Consider the following 20,094-nt stretch of genomic DNA (forward strand, 5'->3'; position numbering starts at 1 on the left):
TGTTAGAGAGCCAACATGACATCCCATACTGATGAAATCAAAGAACAAATGAAACATATTTTTGATCATTGGTACCATATCCCTAAAATCAAGACAAAAAAAATCATTACTTATCCATCAATTAAGTGTAAATCAATTCTAAATCTTTTTATATCCTGAAAGCAGAACTTTTGAGTTTCACATAGGATTACACCTAGAAAGTTGCACCTGCCTTAATAATCTGTTTAACACTTTTCTTAAGATTAATTTTACCTTATAGAACAAAAATATTCAAGTTTCTCTTCTCTCTGCCAAATTTTTAAAAATTGTGAAAACTTATGTTGAAATACATAAAGGCCTACATCAACAAACAAATTAAAAATAGGACTCAAAATTATGTATGTACACATACGCTAAGTATGTTGGTGTACTCCACATCAAATAATACCAGAGAGTTGACAAAGAGTTGGTAATGTGTAACAATAATTTTCAAGGAATTTACTTAATTACTGAGTAAGCCTTTAGAAGACCCTAGAAATCTACTTTTTTGGAAAGACCCCCAGATAATTATAGGTTTTGATTAAAATCTTGGTGTGGGGAAGCAATTTTAACTTTCATTGTCTTTGACATTATATATGAAGTAAAATTGTAAATCATATACTTGGATATAAATAATTTATTAATATGGAATATGAATCGTATCTAAAATATGGTTTTTAAAATGAAATAAAATTATGTGCATTTAGTTTAATTTTAAGGGAAGCATGCTAATCAAAGCCTACACAACAATAAGAAACATTAATGACAAATTTAAACATAAATTAAGATATTCCAAATGCTTTGTTAAGAATGCCAAATACTTCACTGAGCATTAGAAACCACCACAATTTTAGTCTTTCTCTTGTATATTACTCTGTATTCACATTCTCTGTATTCAATTGGATATCTAGATTTTATTTCACTTTCTGTATGACATTTTCTGCAGATTAATATCACTGGCTGATGCTTTTGGGATTGAACATCCTTCTGGATGTTCATTGTTAGTTCATTGTTAGTCCCTATGGAGCAGTGAGAAACTTCTTACTCCAGAATATATTACTTACTTTCCCTTTGAAAGAATGGTGGAGCATAAAAACATAAAAAGAATCATGACTAGACTAGGATTTTACGCCCGATATGCAATAAAGGACTTCCGTAACTTATAGCAATGATGCCATTACAACTTTTGATGTTCAGGTTAAAGAGTGGAATAGAATCAGTTGTTTTTACCATCGAAACAAAAATAAATAAATAAATAAATAAATAAATAAATAAATAAATAAATAAAGTGTAGTTATTTTGTCTTCTACTCTCCTTGAGGGTGAATATCTTAGGATAAGTAGCTGTGTATTATTAGTCTTTTCTATATTTTTAAATACTTCAGTTATTTTCACCAAAAAACAAAAGACAAAACAAACAAAAAACCCAATATCACTCCCTCATGGCCACAAATGTTAGATGTGTTTAATTATTACAACAATGTCAGATAAAATGACAAGTCAATTCAACACAGAAGTGGCATCTTAGTGACTTTATAAATGCATATTTGTATTTTCAGTGATAGATCTATTGGAGACAGGAAACCCATTTTTCTGTGAAAATGAAACATTCAGTTAGAAAGTTTATTAAAACATTTAGTCAACAGATTACTTCTATAACCTTTGTTCTGTTTGTGAGAAACATTTATAAGACTGTTTCTAAATCTATAAACCAATATTCTCATACCCAATTAAAATGAGCAACACAGATTGGTTTTCATACACAATAGCATTTTTATGGACTCTCATTTCTTCATAGACCACTTAGCTGTAAATAATCCATGCAAATAGCAATTAGACCTTTCCTGGTTTATGCATATAAACATAATGGTTATTCAAGGAACATGGAAATGCTTCAAGCAATTTTCTATATAAAATATGCATATTTAAAACCATATGTTTGAAAGTTTCAGTAAATGGTTTTAAAATGAACTACAAGAGAATTACGAATGTTGATGTCTGCATGCGTCTTGTTGCACAGATTCAGGTCAACCTTTACATACCGCAGCAAACAAGTTGACTTTTTAAAAAAGATTTTATTCATTTATTCACAAGAGACACAGAGAGAGGCAGAGACATAGGCAGAGGGAGGAAAAGCAGGCTCCATTCATGGAGCCCCATGTGGGACTTGATCCCTGGATTCCAAGATGATGCCCTGAGCGGAAGACAGATGCTAACCACTGAGCCACTGAGGCGTCCCACAAGTTGACTTTTCTATTACTAGCTTAGTGTATTCTGAATCTAATACAAAGTGCTTAAAATTTTATTTCTTAGTTATGAATAAGAGGTGGAAAAATAGAAATTTTTTTAACCATAATGCAATTATACAAATGAAGAAATTAGCATTGATATAATACTAATATCTAACACAATGACCCTAGTCAAATTTTTTCCATTGTCCCACTGAAGTCACTTATGGCAAAAGAAAAAAAAAAATGGTCCTAGACTTACTCCAGGATTTTACCTTTTATTTAATTATTTTTCTTCAAACTCTCTCACTCTGATGTTTCTTTAGTCTTTTGTTGCTATTGATAGTTTATAAGATGTCCTTCAATTTATATTTGTCTGATGTTTCATCAGGATTAGATTCAGATTGTGTATTTTTGGAAGAAATACCAAAGATGTAATATTGTGTCCTTTTCTGAGCATGATTGCAGGTGAGCATGATTTTTATTTACCTCATCACTGGCGATAACTTTTTTCACTGGTGTCTGTTATTATTTTTCTATTGCTAATTAATAACTGTTTGGGAAGTACTATGCTGAAAGTTAACCAAGATTAATTCTTTATTTGCCTTTGCAAAGGGTATCAACATAAGCATCTGAGAGAATGTTATGTCCCTTTTGCAATTATTCACAAAGACTTTGAGATGAATGTTGTGTAGGGATGAAAAATAATGCAGTGACAAATCTTCTGTCACAGGAATCCAAGCAGGATTAAGGACAGGCAGGTGAGTTGACTTTTCAATACTTTTTGAAAGAAAATGAATTTTTCTTTTCTTAGTCTCTTTATTTTCTGTAAAATAGGTGGCAGTGTGGTAAGGGAGGAGATGTTAGAGATGGAATAAGAGAAAATGGACATCCTGGGAGTTTTAGAGAGTTCATTGACTAGGGAAAAAATAGATTTGCCTAACAGAAGTAATAAACCATTTGAGATGTATGAGATTCTCAGTTCACTTAGAATGAAAACAATGAGCTTATCTGTTTTACTTTTTCTGAAATCAGGTTATCCTCCTTGGATGTAGTCAATGAACATGAAATACTTTGGTTGCAATCAGAGTTAGAAATTTGACAGTCAAGTATAAGAGATATGGAAAGCGACTAAAGAATGAGGAACCACTATCTTTACGTTGCATAAAGAGAAAAGGAAGAAATGATAGATGCACTAACATTTAAAAGATGGTAGTCTCATTGTCCCAAAGTAGTGGTAGAATAATTCTGGAGAAAGGATGCAGAACACTGGAATAAGTAATTTTGATAAATGGAAGAAGGTAGTATTTAAATGTTTTAAATCATGATCTTGGAGGTGATACAGTAGTTGATAATATATACACATGCACACACACAAACACACACTAGTGTCAATAGGATAGTGCAGATGGATAAGATGATGGCTAAATCTTATGATATTTTGGTCTTTATTAGAGGAAAAGGAATAAATATCCTGGCAGCCTCTGTGAGGAAAAAAAAAAAAAAGAAGAAGAAGAGGAAACCAACCACACCCCCCAAAAAAACTGTAGGTCTGGTAGTCAATAAAATGAAGGAGAATATATATACAACACTTGATAGGAACCTAAGGGAAGCACTATCCTAAAGGTACAACCAAAACTATTGTGCACTATTATTCTCATTTAATCATAGCTCTTACTCCATCTTTACATTTATTGAAAGTCTTCAAGAAGAATTATTTTATTGTGTAAAATCTAAAGACAGTTCCCCTTATGAAAGCTAGGGCAGCCTGTTCCCTAACCACTGTTCTTTCTTCCATTCCACCTCAATATAATAGTAACACAACACTATTGCCACTACAGTAGCCACAAACTTAAAATAATACTAGTACAGAAAATATATAAGTAAACAAAATGTTATTATAACGACTATTACTATAAATGTCAATTAAAATTCAATTGTACTGTTTAAAATATTTGAAGAGGGAATGAAGAACAAATAATGCATTTGTATTAATGCATCTTAGTGAAGATTATAACTGTTCATTAATAGCATCATGGAGCAGTCAATTGTGGAATACTAGGCAGCAATGCAATGAATGAACTATATATTTGCAATGCAGATAAATGTCACAAACATTTATTTTGTTTTTTAAAGATTTATTTATTTATTCATGAGAGAGACACAGAGAGAGGCAGAGACATAGGTAGAGGGAGAAGCAGGCTTCTTGCAGTGAGCCCGATGTGGGACTTGATCCTGGATCCCGGGATCATGCCCCAAGTGGAAGGCAGACTCTCAACTGCTGAGCCACCCAGGTGTCCCATGTCACAAACATTTGTAAGGAAAAGTAGACAAGTCATAAATATGCAGCGTGATGGATTCTTACAGAGTGAGGTAGAAAGGTACCTAACAGATAAAAAAATCGTAGGTGAAAAGGATCAAAAAATTAATCACAAATTAAATCTATATAAAATGACACATTTTCCCAATGAGCTTGGCAAAGATATGGAAAGTTGAGGAGAATGTTAGAGAAAGTACGTAATTTAACATACTTTATTTGGGGATATATTTTAATTGTGATACTGAGGATCCTAGTCACTAACTGCCAATTCTTTAAATACTCATTTAAGACTTAGTAATCACATTTCAAGAAATGTATTATATAGAAGTATTCCAAATATAAATTTTGTAATAGCCAAGCGTAAAAAAAACTTCATGTCTGTTAGTGGTGTATTAAATAAATTAGCACATGTGCATGGAAAATATTTCTTTTAAAGAATACACATAACATGTAAACTATATTGCACTTTATAAAATACATATTGCATTCACTCTAAATGAGTGAATTTTGTGTTTTACTCATTGAACTTGTATTTGATGGATTATATATTTTGTTTTGTTGTTCAGTAATAGACGGAAAATTTAATTAGGCATTCCTGTATTTCCAAAGACTATGCCATTGCATTTATTTTAAAATCATTCATTTTTATCTAATTTATTAATATATTTATGTAGGCAATAATTTTTTCTGGGTTAAAAACTCAATGATTTTGCTAAGAACTTTGTCCAGTTTTTGAGCTATATGTCTATTTCATTCATTTGCTTTTTTAATGTTACTTTTGTTAAAGATTTTATTAATTTATCTGACAGAGAGAGAGAGAGAGAGAGAGAGCAAGCACAAGCAGCAGTTGTGGCAGAGGGAGAGGGAGAAGCAGGTTCCTCACTAAGCAGGGAGACCAATGTGGGGCTTAATCTCATGACCCTGGGATCATGACCTAACCAGCTGAGCCACCCAGGCACCCCTCATGTTAAATATTTATGTGAATTTTTCCAAACCTAGCTTAATTATATTTCATAAATTTATATATACATAATTATATATTAAAAATTGAATATTTTGAGTAAAACTAAACAATTAGTTATAATTTCAAGGAGTTAAAATTACCCATTACTTTATAATCTATAAATTTTAGGTCTAATTATTAATTAATATTAATATTAAAGATTTAATTAATTTATTCATGAGAGACAAAGAGAGGCAAAGACAAAGGCAGAGGGAAAAACAGGCTCCTTGCAGGGAGCCTGTTGTGGGTCTCGATCCCAGAACCCCTGGAACATGACCTGAGCCAAAGGCAGAAACTCAACCACTGAGCCACCCTGGTGCTCCATGGTCTAACTATATTTATTCTTTTATTTTTATTCTTTTTATTTTTTAATTAATTTTTTCCCATTATGATAAGTGTACTCTTTAATCCCCATCCTCTATTTCCCCAGTCATTCCACCTACCTCCCCTCCGGTAACCATCAATTTGCTCTCTCAAATTGAGAGTCTGTTTCTTGTTTTGTCTCACTCTCTCTTTTTTTTTTATTTGTTTTATTTTTTAAATTTCACATATGAGTAAGATCATATATTTGTCTTTATCTGACTAACTTATTTTGCTTAGCATTATACTCTCTAGCTCTATCCATGTTGTTGTAAATGGCAAAATTTCATTCATTTTTATGGCTGAATAATATTCCATTGTATGTATCTGCCACTTCATATTTATCCATTCATCTATCGATGAACACTTGAGTAGCCTCCATAGTTTGGCTATTGTAAATAATGCTGCAATAACCATACAGGTGGATATATCCCTTTGAATTAGTGTTTTTATATTTTAGGGTAGTACTGTTTTTAATTTTTTGAAGAAGCTCCATACTGCTTTCCAGAGTGGCACAGCAGTTTGCATTCCCACCAGCAGTTCAAGAAGGTCTTTTTTTTTTTTCTCCACATACTTGCCAACATTTTTTTTCTTGTGTTTTTTTATTTTAGACATTCTGACACATATGAAGTGATAGCTCACTGTGGTTTTGATTTGTGTTTCCTGATGATGGGTGATGTTGAGCATCTTTTTGTGCATTTGTTGGCCATCTGTTTGTCTTCTTTGGAGAAATATCTGTTCATGTCTTCTTCCATTTTTTTAACTGGATTGTTTTCTGGGTATTGATTTATATTGGTTCTTTATATATTTTGGCTAATAACCCTTTATCAAATACATCATTTGCAAATATCTTCTCCCGTTCCTTAGGTGGCCAAATGTTAGCTTTGCTGATTGCTTCCTTCACTGTACGGAAACCTTATTTTGATGTAGAACCAATAATTTATTTTTGTGTCATTAAAAGCTATTGTTTCCTTATTGATTTTCTGTTCTGATGATCTGATGATATGAGTGGGTGTTAAAGTCCCCTATGATTATTGTATTACTGTTGATTATTTGCTTTATGTTTGTTATTAACTGTTTTATATATTTGGGTGTTCCCATATTGATTGCATAAATATTTACAACTGTTACATCTTCTTGTCAGATTGTTTCCTTTATTGTTTTACAGTGTCCTTCTTTGTCTCTTGTTAGTCTTTGTTTTAAAGTCTGTTTTGTCTGATACACATATTGCTACCCTAGTTTTCTTTTGACATCTGTTTGCATGATAAATGTTTCTCCATCCCCTCACTTTCAATCTTCAGATATCTTTAGGTCTGAAATGAGTTTCTTGTAGGCAGCTTATAGATGGGTTTTGTTAGGTCTCATTTTTTTTTGGAGGTCTCATTTTTTAAAATAACATTTGTATAAGCTTGGTGTGTGTGAGCTTTTATCTTATTTATTTATTTATTCTTTTTTGAGAGAGAGAGAAAGAGAGTGAGCAGAGGAAGGGGAAGAAGGATAAAGAGAGACTCTCAAGCAGGCTCTCAATGAGGAGCCTGATGCAGGGCTTGATTTCATGACCCCCAAAATCATGACCAGAGCGAAAATCAAAAGTTGGGTGCTTAACTGACTGAGCGACCCAGGGGCCCCTATGTGAGCTTTCATTTAGTTCATTATTTTTTTACAACAACACACAGACACACATATATGTTATATATGTTATATGTGTGTGTGTTTATGTGTGTGTGTAGTTGATACATAATGTTACCTTAGTTTCAGTTGTAGGACAGTGATTGACAATGATATAAGTTATGCTATGGTCAGCACAATTGTAGCTACTATCTGTTACCATATACATGTAGTTCATAATTATAGACAAAATTCAGAGCTCTTTTTTCCTTAAAACAAATAAGACTATACTCATTCTATATAAATCGTTCAATACTAGAGAACAAACAAAAATCCCTCAAATTAGAAGTAATGTATAATTGCAAACTGAATGGTAGCATAACTAATAATTTGACTATGATTCACATGTGAAAAAATACATACATAGCCTCTTAAGAGATCATTTTACTCCATTTTGTCTCAAAAACACAAGGAGTTGCTCCTTAATGTTTAGGATCTCTAAGATAAATATTTAATGTGTTTTCACTTTTTTTATGTTCTGGATAATTCAGGTAACAGTGTATAATCCAAGGGTCAAAATCTATGGCCTACAGACCAAACCTGGCCTTTTGTGGGCCAAGTACAGCCATGCTAATTTGATTATGCAATGTCTATGGCTGCTTTCGTGCTACTAGTACAAAACTGTGTAGTTACAACAGAGAACTTGTTACTTTTGAGCTGAAAATGTTTGCTCGCTGACTTTACATGGAAAAATTTGCCAATTTCTATGGTGAGGAAATATCAATATTGATAAATATCCCTCACACATATGAAAAACATTTTTCAACTTCTTCTCCAAAAGCTAATTCTTAACACATACACATCCTAAGGAAATAAAAGAGACATTGCAATTATTGAATTTAGAGGAACTTTCATTTAGTAAAGGATTAGGAAATAATTTAGTCATGGGGGGATTTTTCCCCCAGATTTATTGAAATATAATTGACATATCAGATTGTATAGATTTATGGGTACAATGTGTTGATTTAACATGTTGCAATATGATTACCACCATAAATTAGCTAACCTGCATCACTTCACATGATTATCATTTCTTTTTTTCAGGAAGAAAATTTAAGATGTACTCAGCAATTTTTAAGTATATATAGAGTAAACTATAATCACAATGATGTACATTAGATCCCTAGAGTTTATCTCCCTTATAACTAGAAATTCTCTCTGACAAAAATCTACCCTTTTCCCTCACCTCTAAAGCCCTGATAACCACGATTTTATTCTGTTTCTCTGAGTCTGACGTATTTTATAAGAAAATATTTGTTTTTCTCTTTCTGACATATTTCACTTAAAATAATAATACCTTCAAAAGCTATCCATGTTGTCACCACATACAGCAGGGTGACCTACTTTCTCATGGCTGAATGTTATTCCAGCATGTGTGTGTACCACATTTCCTTGACTCATTCATCTGTCAATGAAGCAGCATTTTGGTAGTGCAGCATAGGAAGTACTCTTTTAAGAGGAGAAAGCTTGTAGAAACAATCTTAATGCATTAGCACTTTTCCCATGTCTCTCCCAGTTATGTTCTACTCTCTGTTATTTATAAAATCAAGGTCTCATTTTAAAAGCATAGCTTTTGCAGTTTCTGCAGTTATTTATTGGGAGTGGGTAAGGCCTTAAAAAAATTTTAACATGAGTGTCTACTTTTTTTTTCAAAAAAGGAAAGTTGATGGCATTCAAATGTTGTAGTGATTGACCTGTGCAAGAACATGAAGGACACTTAGCATGGGTGTAGGATGGAGATGAGGGGTGTGGAAAGCAGGTGTTCTCTAGGGACTGCCTTGGGCATAGATTTAGACTTGTAAGTGAGACTTGTACTTTTCATGGTACTGTTTGAGTTAGCACATTTCTGTGATACTAGCTTTAATCATTTAAATGGATTCACAGTGCTTCCTAGCCTGTGTGTTAATACTAACACTCTATTTTACCATCTATTAAAATTCCATAATTATTCTACTATAAGTAGATTACAGCATGCTAGCATGTAAGAACTATTTGTGGTCATTTTAAGGTAATATATAAAAAAGCTAGATGCATTTGTAATCTTCCCTAGGTAAGACTGAATAGGAAAAGCTCAGATATCTCAGTGGCTCTACAGTAATAATGACATATTTCACTTCTATCTTTTGGCAGCCAAGAGTAAACCGCAGCCCTCCTGAGCTATGTTCTGTTGGTCCATGTGTCTTCTTCACTCTTAGGTCCTTACTAAAGGAGTAGCAGTGACAAGTGTAATAAAGCAAAAAAAGCAAGAGCACAGGCAGAAATATGCCATGGTCCCAAATCCTCTGCTTCCATGCCATTGGCCAAGTCAAGTCAAAAGGACAAGTTAACCATAAACGCAGGAAGGAAGCCAAGTCTTCCCAGGGTAGGAAACTGTGTCATTAATTTATCTATGTTACTTATCTCAATGTATCAATTTATAGCAAAATCTATTTTTCAACCATTTATACCATGAAAGGATACCCATATTAACTATTTAGAAATTTCAATATCATCTCAAAAATAAAGAAACAAAAGGCCTCCAAGGGGGAGGGGCCCCGCGAGGAGCCGGGCTGAGGCCGGGGCGAGTGTCCCCAGGACAGGAGAGCCCCGTCCCGGAGGAGCAGGAGCTGCACCAACCTTCCCGGGCGGAAAGGGGCTCGCGGGGAGTCGGAGCAGGACCCAGGAGGGCGGGGATGCCCTCGGGCTCCCGGGGACACTGACGGACACCTGCGCCCCGGGAGAGTGCGCCGAGCTCCCTAAGGGCTGCAGCGCGCACGGCGGGGCCCGGAGCAGCTGGAGGGGCTCGGGCAGAGGAAGAGGCTCCGTGCGGAGGGGGCTGCGGGGAGGGAGCACGAATCCACCAGCGCAGGTCCCGGAGCCCAGGGCGCCGGGGACACAGCCCAGGATCCGGCCTCCCACGGGACAGGTAGAGGCCGGGAGGGCCCAGGACAGCGAGGATGCTCCTGCCCCAGCTGAGCAGATCAGCGGCCCCGCCCCGAGCCTCCAGGCCCTGCAGACGGAGAGCTCCGGAGCTACTGCGGGGGCTGACTCCAGGGCTCCAGAGCTTGCCCCGCCACTGCGGTTGTTCCTCCTGGGGCCTCACGGGGTAAACAGCCCCCACTGAGCCCTGCACCAGGCAGGGGGCAGAGCAGCTCCCCCAAGTGCTAACACCTGAAAATCAGCACGACAGGCCCCTCCCCCAGAAGACCAGCTAGACGGACCAGTTCCAGGGGAAGTCAAGGGACTTAAAGTACACAGAGTCAGAAGATACTCCCCCGTGGTTTTGTTTTTTGTTTTGTTTTTTTCTTTTTGATTTCTGATTGCTTCCCCCACCGTTTTTTCCCCTTTCTTTCTTTTTCTTTCTCTTTTTCTTCTCTTTTTTTCCTTTTTTATTTCTTTTTTTCTTTTTTTTCTTTTTCTCTTTTCTTTCCTTCTTTCTCTCCTCTCTTTTTCTCCTTTTCCCAATACAACTTGTTTTTGGCCACTCTGCACTGAGCAAAATGACTAGAAGGAAAACCTCACCTCAAAAGAAAGAATCAGAAAACAGTCCTCTCTCCCACAGAGTTACAAAATCTGGATTACAATTCAATGTCAGAAAGCCAATTCAGAAGCACTATTACACAACTACTGGTGGCTCTAGAAAAAAGCATAAAGGACTCAAGAGACTTCATGACTGCAGAATTTAGATCCAATCAGGCAGAAATTAAAAATCAATCGAATGAGACGCAATCCAAACTAGAAGTCCTAACGGCGAGGGTTAACGAGGTGGAAGAACAAGTGAGTGACATAGAAAACAAGTTGATGGCAAAGAGGGAAACTGAAGAAAAAAGAGAGAAACAAAAGACCATGAAGACAGATTAAGGGAAATAAACGACAACCTGAGGAAGAAAAACCTACGTTTAATTGGGGTTCCCGAGGGCGCTGAAAGGGACAGAGGGCCAGAATATGTATTTGAACAAATCCTAGTTGAAAACTTTCCTAATCTGGGAAGGGAAACAGGCATTCAGATCCAGGAAATAGAGAGATACCCCCCTAAAATCAATAAAAACCGTTCAACACCTCGACATTTAATAGTGAAGCTTGCAAATTCCAAAGATAAAGAGAAGATCCTTAAAGCAGCAAGAGACAAGAAATCCCTGACTTTTATGGGGAGGAGTATTAGGGTAACAGCAGACCTCTCCACAGAGACCTGGCAGGCCAGAAAGGGCTGGCAGGATATATTCAGGGTCCTCCATGAGAAGAACATGCAACCAATAATACTTTATCCAGCAAGGCTCTCATTCAAAATGGAAGGAGAGATAAAGAGCTTCCAAGACAGGCAGCAACTAAAAGAATACGTGACCTCCAAACCAGCTCTGCAAGAAATTTTAAGGGGGACTCTTAAAATTCCCCTTTAAGAAGAAGTTCAGTGGAACAATCCACAAAAACAAGGACTGAATAGATATCATGATGACACTAAACTCATATCTCTCAAGAGTAACTCTGAACGTGAACGGGCTTAATGACCCCATCAAAAGGCACAGGGTTTCAGACTAGATAAAAAAGCAGGACCCATCTATTTGTTGTCTACAAGAGACTCATTTTAGACAGGAGGACACCTACAACCTGAAAATAAATGGTTGGAGAACCATTTCCGATTCATATGGTCCTCAAAAGAAAGCAGGGTAGCCATCCTTAGATCAGATAAACTAAAATTTACCCCGAAGACTGTAGTGAGAGATGAAGAGGGACACTATATCATACTTAAAGGATCTATCCAACAAGAGGACTTAACAATCCTCAATATATATGCCCCGAATGTGGGAGCTGCCAAATATTTAAACCAATTAATAACCAAAGTGAAGAAGTACTTAGATTATAATACACTTACACTTGGTGACTTCAATCTAGCTCTTTCTACCCTCGATGGGTCTTCTAAGCACATTATCTCCAAAGAAACGAGAGCTTTAAATGATACACTGGACCAGATGGATTTCACAGATATCTACAGAACTTTACATCCAAACTCCACTGAATACACATTCTTCTCAAGTGCACATGGAACTTTCTCCAGAATAGACCACATAGTGGGTCACAAATCGGGTCTGAACCGATACCAAAAGATTGGGATCATCCCCTGCATATTCTCAGACCATAATGCCTTGAAATTAGAACTAAATCACAACAAGAAGTTTGGAAGGACTTCAAACACGTGGAGGTTAAGGACCATCCTGCTAAAAGATGAAAGGGTCAACCAGGAAATTAAGGAAGAATTAAAAAGATTCATGGAAACTAATGAGAATGAAGATACAACCGTTCAAAATCTTTGGAACGCAGCAAAAGCAGTCCTAAGGGGGAAATACATCGCAATACAAGCATCCATCCAAAAACTGGAAAGAACTCAAATACAAAAGCTAACCTTACACATAAAGGAGCTAGAGAAAAAAACAGCAAATAGATCCTACACCCAGCAGAAGAAGAGAGTTAATTAAAATTCGAGCAGAACTCAACGAAATCGAGACCAGAAGAACTGTGGAACAGATCAACAGAACCAGGAGTTCATTCTTTGAAAGAATTAATAAGATAGATAAACCATTAGCCCACCTATTAAAAAGAAGAGAGAGAAGACTCAAATTAATAAAATCATTAATAAGAAAGGAGAGATCACTACCAACACCAAGGAAATACAAACGATTTTAAAAACATATTATGAACAGCTATACGCCAATAAATTAGGCAATCTAGAAGAAATGGACGCATTCCTGGAAAGCCACAAACTACCAAAACTGGAACAGGAAGAAGTAGAAAACCTGAACGGCCAATAACCAGGGAGGAAATTGAAGCAGTCATCAAAAACCTCCCAAGACACAAGAGTCCAGGGCCAGTTGGCTTCCCAGGGGAATTCTATCAAACGTTTAAAGAAGAAACCATACCTATTCTCCTAAAGCTGTTTGGAAAGACAGAAAGAGATGGAGTACTTCCAAATTCGTTCTGTGAGGCCAGCATCACCTTAATTTGAAAACCAGACAAAGACCCCACCAAAAAGGAGAATTACAGATCAATATCCCTGATGAACATGGATGCAAAAATTCTCAACAAGATACTAGCCAATAGGATCCAACAGTACATTAAGAAAATTATTCACCACGACCAAGTAGGATTTATCCCCGGGACACAAGGCTGGTTCAACACTCGTAAAACAATCAATGTGATTCATCATATCAGCAAGAGAAAAACCAAGAACCATATGATCCTCTCATTAGATGCAGAGAAAGCATTTGACAAAATACAGCATCCATTCCTGATCAAAACTCTTCAGAGTGTAGGGATAGAGGGAACAATCCTCAACATCTTAAAAGCCATCTACGAAAAGCCCACAGCAAATGTAATTCTCATGGGGAAGCACTGGGAGCCTTTCCCCTAAGATCAGGAACAAGACAGGGATGTCCACTCTCACCACTGCTATTCAACTTAGTACTGGAAGTCCTGCCTCAGCAATCAGACAACAAAAAGACATTAAAGGCATTCAAATTGCCAAAGAAAAAGTCAAACTCTCCCTCTTCGCCAATGACATGATACTCTACATAGAAAACCCAAAAGACTCCACCCCAAGATTGCTAGAACTCATACAGCAATTTGGTAGCGTGGCAGGATACAAAATCAATGCCCAGAAATCAGTGGCATTTCTATACACTAACAATGAGACTGAAGAAAGAGAAATTAAGGAGTCAATCCCATTTACAATTGCACCCAAAAACCTGAGATACCTAGGAATAAACCTAACCAAAGAGGTAAAGGATCTATACCCTAAAAACTATAGAACACTTCTGAAAGAAATTGAGGAAGACACAAAGAGATGGAAAAATATTCCATGCTCATGGATTGGCAGAATTAATATTGTGAAAATGTTAATGTTACCCAGGGCAATATACACATTTAATGCAATCCCTATCAGAATACCATGGACTTTCTTCAGAGAGTTAGAACAAATTATTTTAAGAATTGTTTTGAATCAGAAAAGACCCCGAATAGCCAGGGGAATTTTAAAAAGGAAAACCATATCTGGGGGCATCACAATGCCAGATTTCAGGTTGTACTACAAAGCTGTGGTCATCAAGACAGTGTGGTACTGGCACAAAAACAGACACATAGATCAGTGGAACAGAATAGAGAATCCAGAAGTGGACCCTTAACTTTATGGGCAACTAATATTCGATAAAGGAGGAAAGACTATCCATTGGAAGACAGTCTCTTCAATAAATGGTGCTGGGAAAATTGGACATCCACATGCAGAAGAATGAAACTAGACCACTCTCTTGCACCATACACAAAGATAAACTCAAAATGGATGAAAGATCTAAATGTGAGACAAGATTCCATCAAAATCCTAGAGGAGAACACAGGCAACACCCTTTTTGAACTCGGCCACAGCAACTTCTTGCAAGATACATCCATGAAGGCAAAAGAAACAAAAGCAAAAATGAACTATTGGGAGTTCTTCAAGATAAGAAGCTTTTGCACAGCAAAGGATACAGTCAACAAAACTCAAAGATAACCGACAGAATGGGAGAAGATATTTGCAAATGACATATCAGATAAAGGGCTAGTTTCCAAGATCTATAAAGAACTTATTAAACTCAACACCAAAGAAACAAACAATCCAATCATGAAACGGGCAAAAGACATGAAGAGAAATCTCACAGAGGAAGACATAGACATGGCCAACACGCACATGAGAAAATGCTCTGCATCACTTGCCATCAGGGAAATACAAATCAAAACCACAATGAGATACCACCTCACACCAGTGAGAATGGGGAAAATTAACAAGGCAGGAAACTACAAATGTTGGAGAGATTGTGGAGAAAAGGGAACCCTCTTAAACTGTTGGTGAGAATGTGAACTGGTGCAGTCACTCTTGAGAACTGTGTGGAGGTTCCTCAAAGAGTTAAAAATAGACCTGCCCTACGACCCAGCAATTGCACTGTTGGGGATTTACCCCAAAGATTCAGATTCAATAAAACGTTGGGACACCTGCACCCCGATGTTTATAGCAGCAATGTCCACAATAGCCAAACTGTGGAAGGAGCCTGGTGTCCATTAAACATGAATGGATAAAGAAGATGTGGTTTATGTATACAATGGAATATTCCTCAGCCATTAGAAACGACAAATACCCACCATTTGCTTCAACGTGGATGGAACTGGAGGGTATTATGCTGAGTGAAGTAAGTCAATCGGAGAAGGACAAACAGTGTATGTTCTCATTCATTTGGGGAATATAAATAATAGTGAAAGGGAATATAAGGGAAGGGAGAAGTAATGTGTGGGAAATATCAGAAAGGGAGACAGAACATAAATACTTCTAACTCTGGGAAACGAAGTAGGGGTGGTGAAGGGGAGGAGTGCAGGGGGTGACGGGCACTGAGGGGGGCACTTGACAGGATGAGCACTGGGTGTTATTCTGTATGTTGGTAAATTGAACACCAATAAAAAATTAATTTATTAAAAAAATAAATAAATAAAAGTAAGGAAAAGAAGGAGAAAAAAGATGAATTTGAAAACAGAAAGTAAATGTATAGGACTTTACAATTAATTATGTGGCATAAACAAGGAACAAGGAAAATTATAATTTGAAATTTTCTGACTGTGTCTAGTTTTGAAGGTAATACCAGAACAGTGATCAGGGGATGAAGTAGAAGAGAAGATTTAATGGGAAATTTGAGATTTGAATTTATACAAGTTTGACATAATTAGAGAAACCTAATTTTAATATGAGCCTTTACCACAGAAACTCATACTCAATATATTCCTATTAAGATACTTGTTCTGACTTTAATATCCTTGCAATAATGCAGTATATATCAGTGCAAAAGTGAAACACAAACGTTGGGATCCAAAGAGTGTTGGAGGCCTACTGTAATGAGTAAAGATACCAAATTTGTCAGAAATTATATTTATTTTATTAAGCAGTGTTTACATTTTAATACAGTGAAGTGAAAATTAAAAGAAACGTCAGATGATATATCATAATGCACTCTCTACTTACACTTCTGATAATATAATCTGACTGTGTAAGAATAACAAAAAATATTCACTTATTTTGGATTTCACTTCCTACCACTGTCGACTTGTATGTATGTATTTAAGATTTTATTTATTTATTCATGAGAGATGCACAGAAAAAGTCAGAGATATAGGTAGGGGGAAAAGCAGGCTTCTTGCAGGGATCCTGATGCAAGACTTGATCCCAGGACCTGGGAATCACGAATTGAGCTGAAGGCAGATGCTCAACCACTGAGCCACTCAGGTGCCCTTCACTTGTATTTATAATTGGTTCTTATCCAATCATTCTATAGAATCAAACTAATTTCATTATGGCTCAAGACATAAATTTGCCTTAATTTTTATAACCGGGAGAGAACTCATATATCTGGTAGCTACTCTCTCAATCTCTAAGTGATCTCAGGGTTCTACTGATCTGAGAAAAATTTCTCTCCATTATAAGGGTTGCAGTTCATGATGACTCCAAAATGTTATCTTGGTAAAATTGGATTCCTATATTTTCAAAATCTTCATCTAGACATGTTTAAACAGACGAAGTCATTAAAATTTATCTATGCCGTGAATTTAACAGAAACAAATTTGTTTGGGAAAATTATCTGATAATTTAAGAATGCCACTGTTAGAAAGCCTTTCACTGTTTCCCTGGTAAAAAGTTAATTAAAACAGTCAGCATATTTGGTTTTCTCTGATGCTCCTATAATCATAATATTGGTATATGAACAAAATTTGTGTAAAAACAAAGATAGACAAAAGTTAGGAGTCAAAAAAACAGCTTAAACGACATGAATTAGAATTTTTATGAATTAGAATTTTTGTAGGGTAACTTACCATGCCAAGTAAAATTTTGAGTAATTCTCACATAAAAACAAATTTGAAAAAATTTTAAAAAGCCAAAAAAAATGGAAACTTTCTGAGAGATTTGAGCAAATAGGCTTTTTTTTTTTTCTTGATAGGCACTTTGTAAGGGTGAGCATGAAGTGGGATGGCTGGTGGCTCAGTCGTTTAAGTGTCTGCCTTCAGCTCATGTCATGATCATGGGGTCCTGGGATCAAGCCCAGCATGAAGCTCTCTGCTCAATGGGGAGTCTGCTTATTCTTCTCTTTCCTTTGCTTCTCCCCTGTTCATGCTTCTCTCTCTCTCAAATAAATGAATAAAATATTTGAAAAAAAAAAAGTGAACATGAAGAGTGGCCTTTGCAATACATCTGACATCAAGAAGCCAATTTTGTAATCTCAAAAAACTGTCAAAGAAAACACCAGCAAAAAAAGAAAAATAACCCTAGATTAATTAAAAGCAGAGAAAAAAGTGAGGAAATAACTCTTGTAGCTATTGCTTATCAAGTTGCTATATCTATTTCAAGTACTATGTCACATGCATATGTCTACTGCTTAAATAATTACTTCTTAAGGAAAATCGATATACGGGAAGAGTAAGAACAATACAAATTGCTTATACACATGATAATATTCAACCTAGGAGAGAACATTATTGCATAACAAAACAAAAATTCTCAACATATTGTCTGAATGAATTTAATTTCCTGAGTTGTAAACATTATACAAATCAGCATTTATCAAAGAAAATATTAAACATAATACATTGCATTTCTTTCTAAAATAAGCACAAGTTGTGTGCATCTTTTTAAATGTTTACAGTAGGAAATTCTGTCATTTACTCAAGATTTCTTCTATCCATAAAGTATAATATTTAAATAAATAGCCATGCTGGTACACTGATTCTGCATTTTGAAGCTGTTTCAGAGAGAAATTACTTTCTCCAAGTTAATTGTTAGGAACATATGCTAGTGAAGCAAAATAAGTTCTGAATAAGATTTTACACTTTATGCAAAAAGGAGAATACATTTAGAGAGTAATTTCTTGAAGTCATTTTAAAAATCCCACTTTACACTCTTATGATTTCGCCTTTGGGAAGATATAAGATAGAATGTATCTTCTTGGCAAAAATACAGATATTAACATGTTGTTTTAGGCAGATATTGTCCCAGATGTAGAGGAAGATTTAAGATGTGCTCTGGCCAAGCAGCAGAAATTACTCTCACAGATGAGTAAGCATCCATACAAAACACACTGTTACCAGCCTTGTATTTCTGTGTAACAGATAAAAACCATCTGTCTATTGCAGTAATTTGCCAAAAGGACAACCCAATATACTACTTGATTTCAATATATTTAAAATGAAATAACAAGCAGTATCTCTTATCACAGTTCATTTTTTTCTGTAATATTAGAAATAAAGGGTTCTCCAAATACTGGGAAAAAATGAGTTAGGGAGAGATACATTTTGTATCTTTCTGTTCATAATGGAAACAAGACTTTCACCTTATGGTGAAATTATGGAACCATAATTTTCACCTAAAAGAAAACAAGGTTTGTTATTAGTAAGTTCTTTTACCTTTTTATAAAAATAACAGTTTTATTTTCCAGAGCACTTTTAGGTGTACTGAAAAATTGGGCAGAAAGTACAAAGAGTTCCCAAATACTCTCTCTCCACCCCTAGTTTTCCCTATCATTAACATCTTGCATTCTTATGGTACATTTATTAGAATTGAACTATTGATGACACATTATTGTTAACATTTATAGCTTACATTATATTTCACTGTGTTGTATACATCTATGGGATTTGCCAAATACATAATGTCATTGAGTCAACCATTACGTTACAGTATTATACAGAATAGTGTTACTCCTCTGAAAATCTCCTGCACACTGCCTATTCATCAACTTCTCTTAGCCCTCTCAGTCTCCTGACAACAACTGGTATTTTTACTGTTTTTATATGTTTGCCTTCCCCAGGATATCCTATAGTATGTACCTTTGGAATCATTCAATAAGAAGCTTCTTCAGATTAGCTTCTTCCACTTTGCAATATGCATTTAAGTTTCCTCCACATCTTTTCATGGCTTGATAGCTCATTTCTTTTTATCACTAAATTTATATATATTTATATATCTGTGATCATCATCACCATCAAGATAAGCAGCATATCCGTCATTCCCCAAAGCTTCCTTGTTCCATTTTTTTTTTAATTAATAGAGTAAGACTATTTGGGGGAAGTTTTAGGCTTACAGAAATATTGTGAGAAAGTACCCAGAGTTCCCATAAACTTCCTCTCTTGCACAGCCCCAATTTCTCCTATTAACAGTACCTCACATTAGTGTGGGACATTTGTTACATTGTTGAGTCAATATTGACACATTATTTTTAGCTAAGTTTCCTAGTTTACATTAGAGTTAACTTTGTGCTATGCATTCTTTGGATTTTGAAAAATGTTTAATGACATGTATTCATCATTACAGTATCATACAGGTAATTTCATTATCCTGAATATCACTTACACTCCACCTATTCCTTCTCCCTCATTCTCTTTAAACTTCAGGCAAACACTGATCTTTTTACTGTCTCTATAGTTTTGCCTTTTCCAGAAGGTTATGCCATTCGGATAATATAGTGC

At 35.7% G+C, this 20,094-nt stretch overlaps 1 pseudogene; it reads right to left on the reverse strand.

Moving 5' to 3' along the window:
• Window positions 1-840: 840 nt before the first annotated feature.
• Window positions 841-1,017, reverse strand: LOC140623926 (DNA-directed RNA polymerases I, II, and III subunit RPABC4 pseudogene; annotated as a pseudogene).
• Between the last annotated feature and the right edge of the window lie 19,077 nt (window positions 1,018-20,094).

This window comes from Canis lupus, chromosome 33 (assembly GCF_048164855.1).
Source record: "Canis lupus baileyi chromosome 33, mCanLup2.hap1, whole genome shotgun sequence".
NCBI classification, from domain to species: Eukaryota; Metazoa; Chordata; class Mammalia; order Carnivora; family Canidae; genus Canis; species Canis lupus.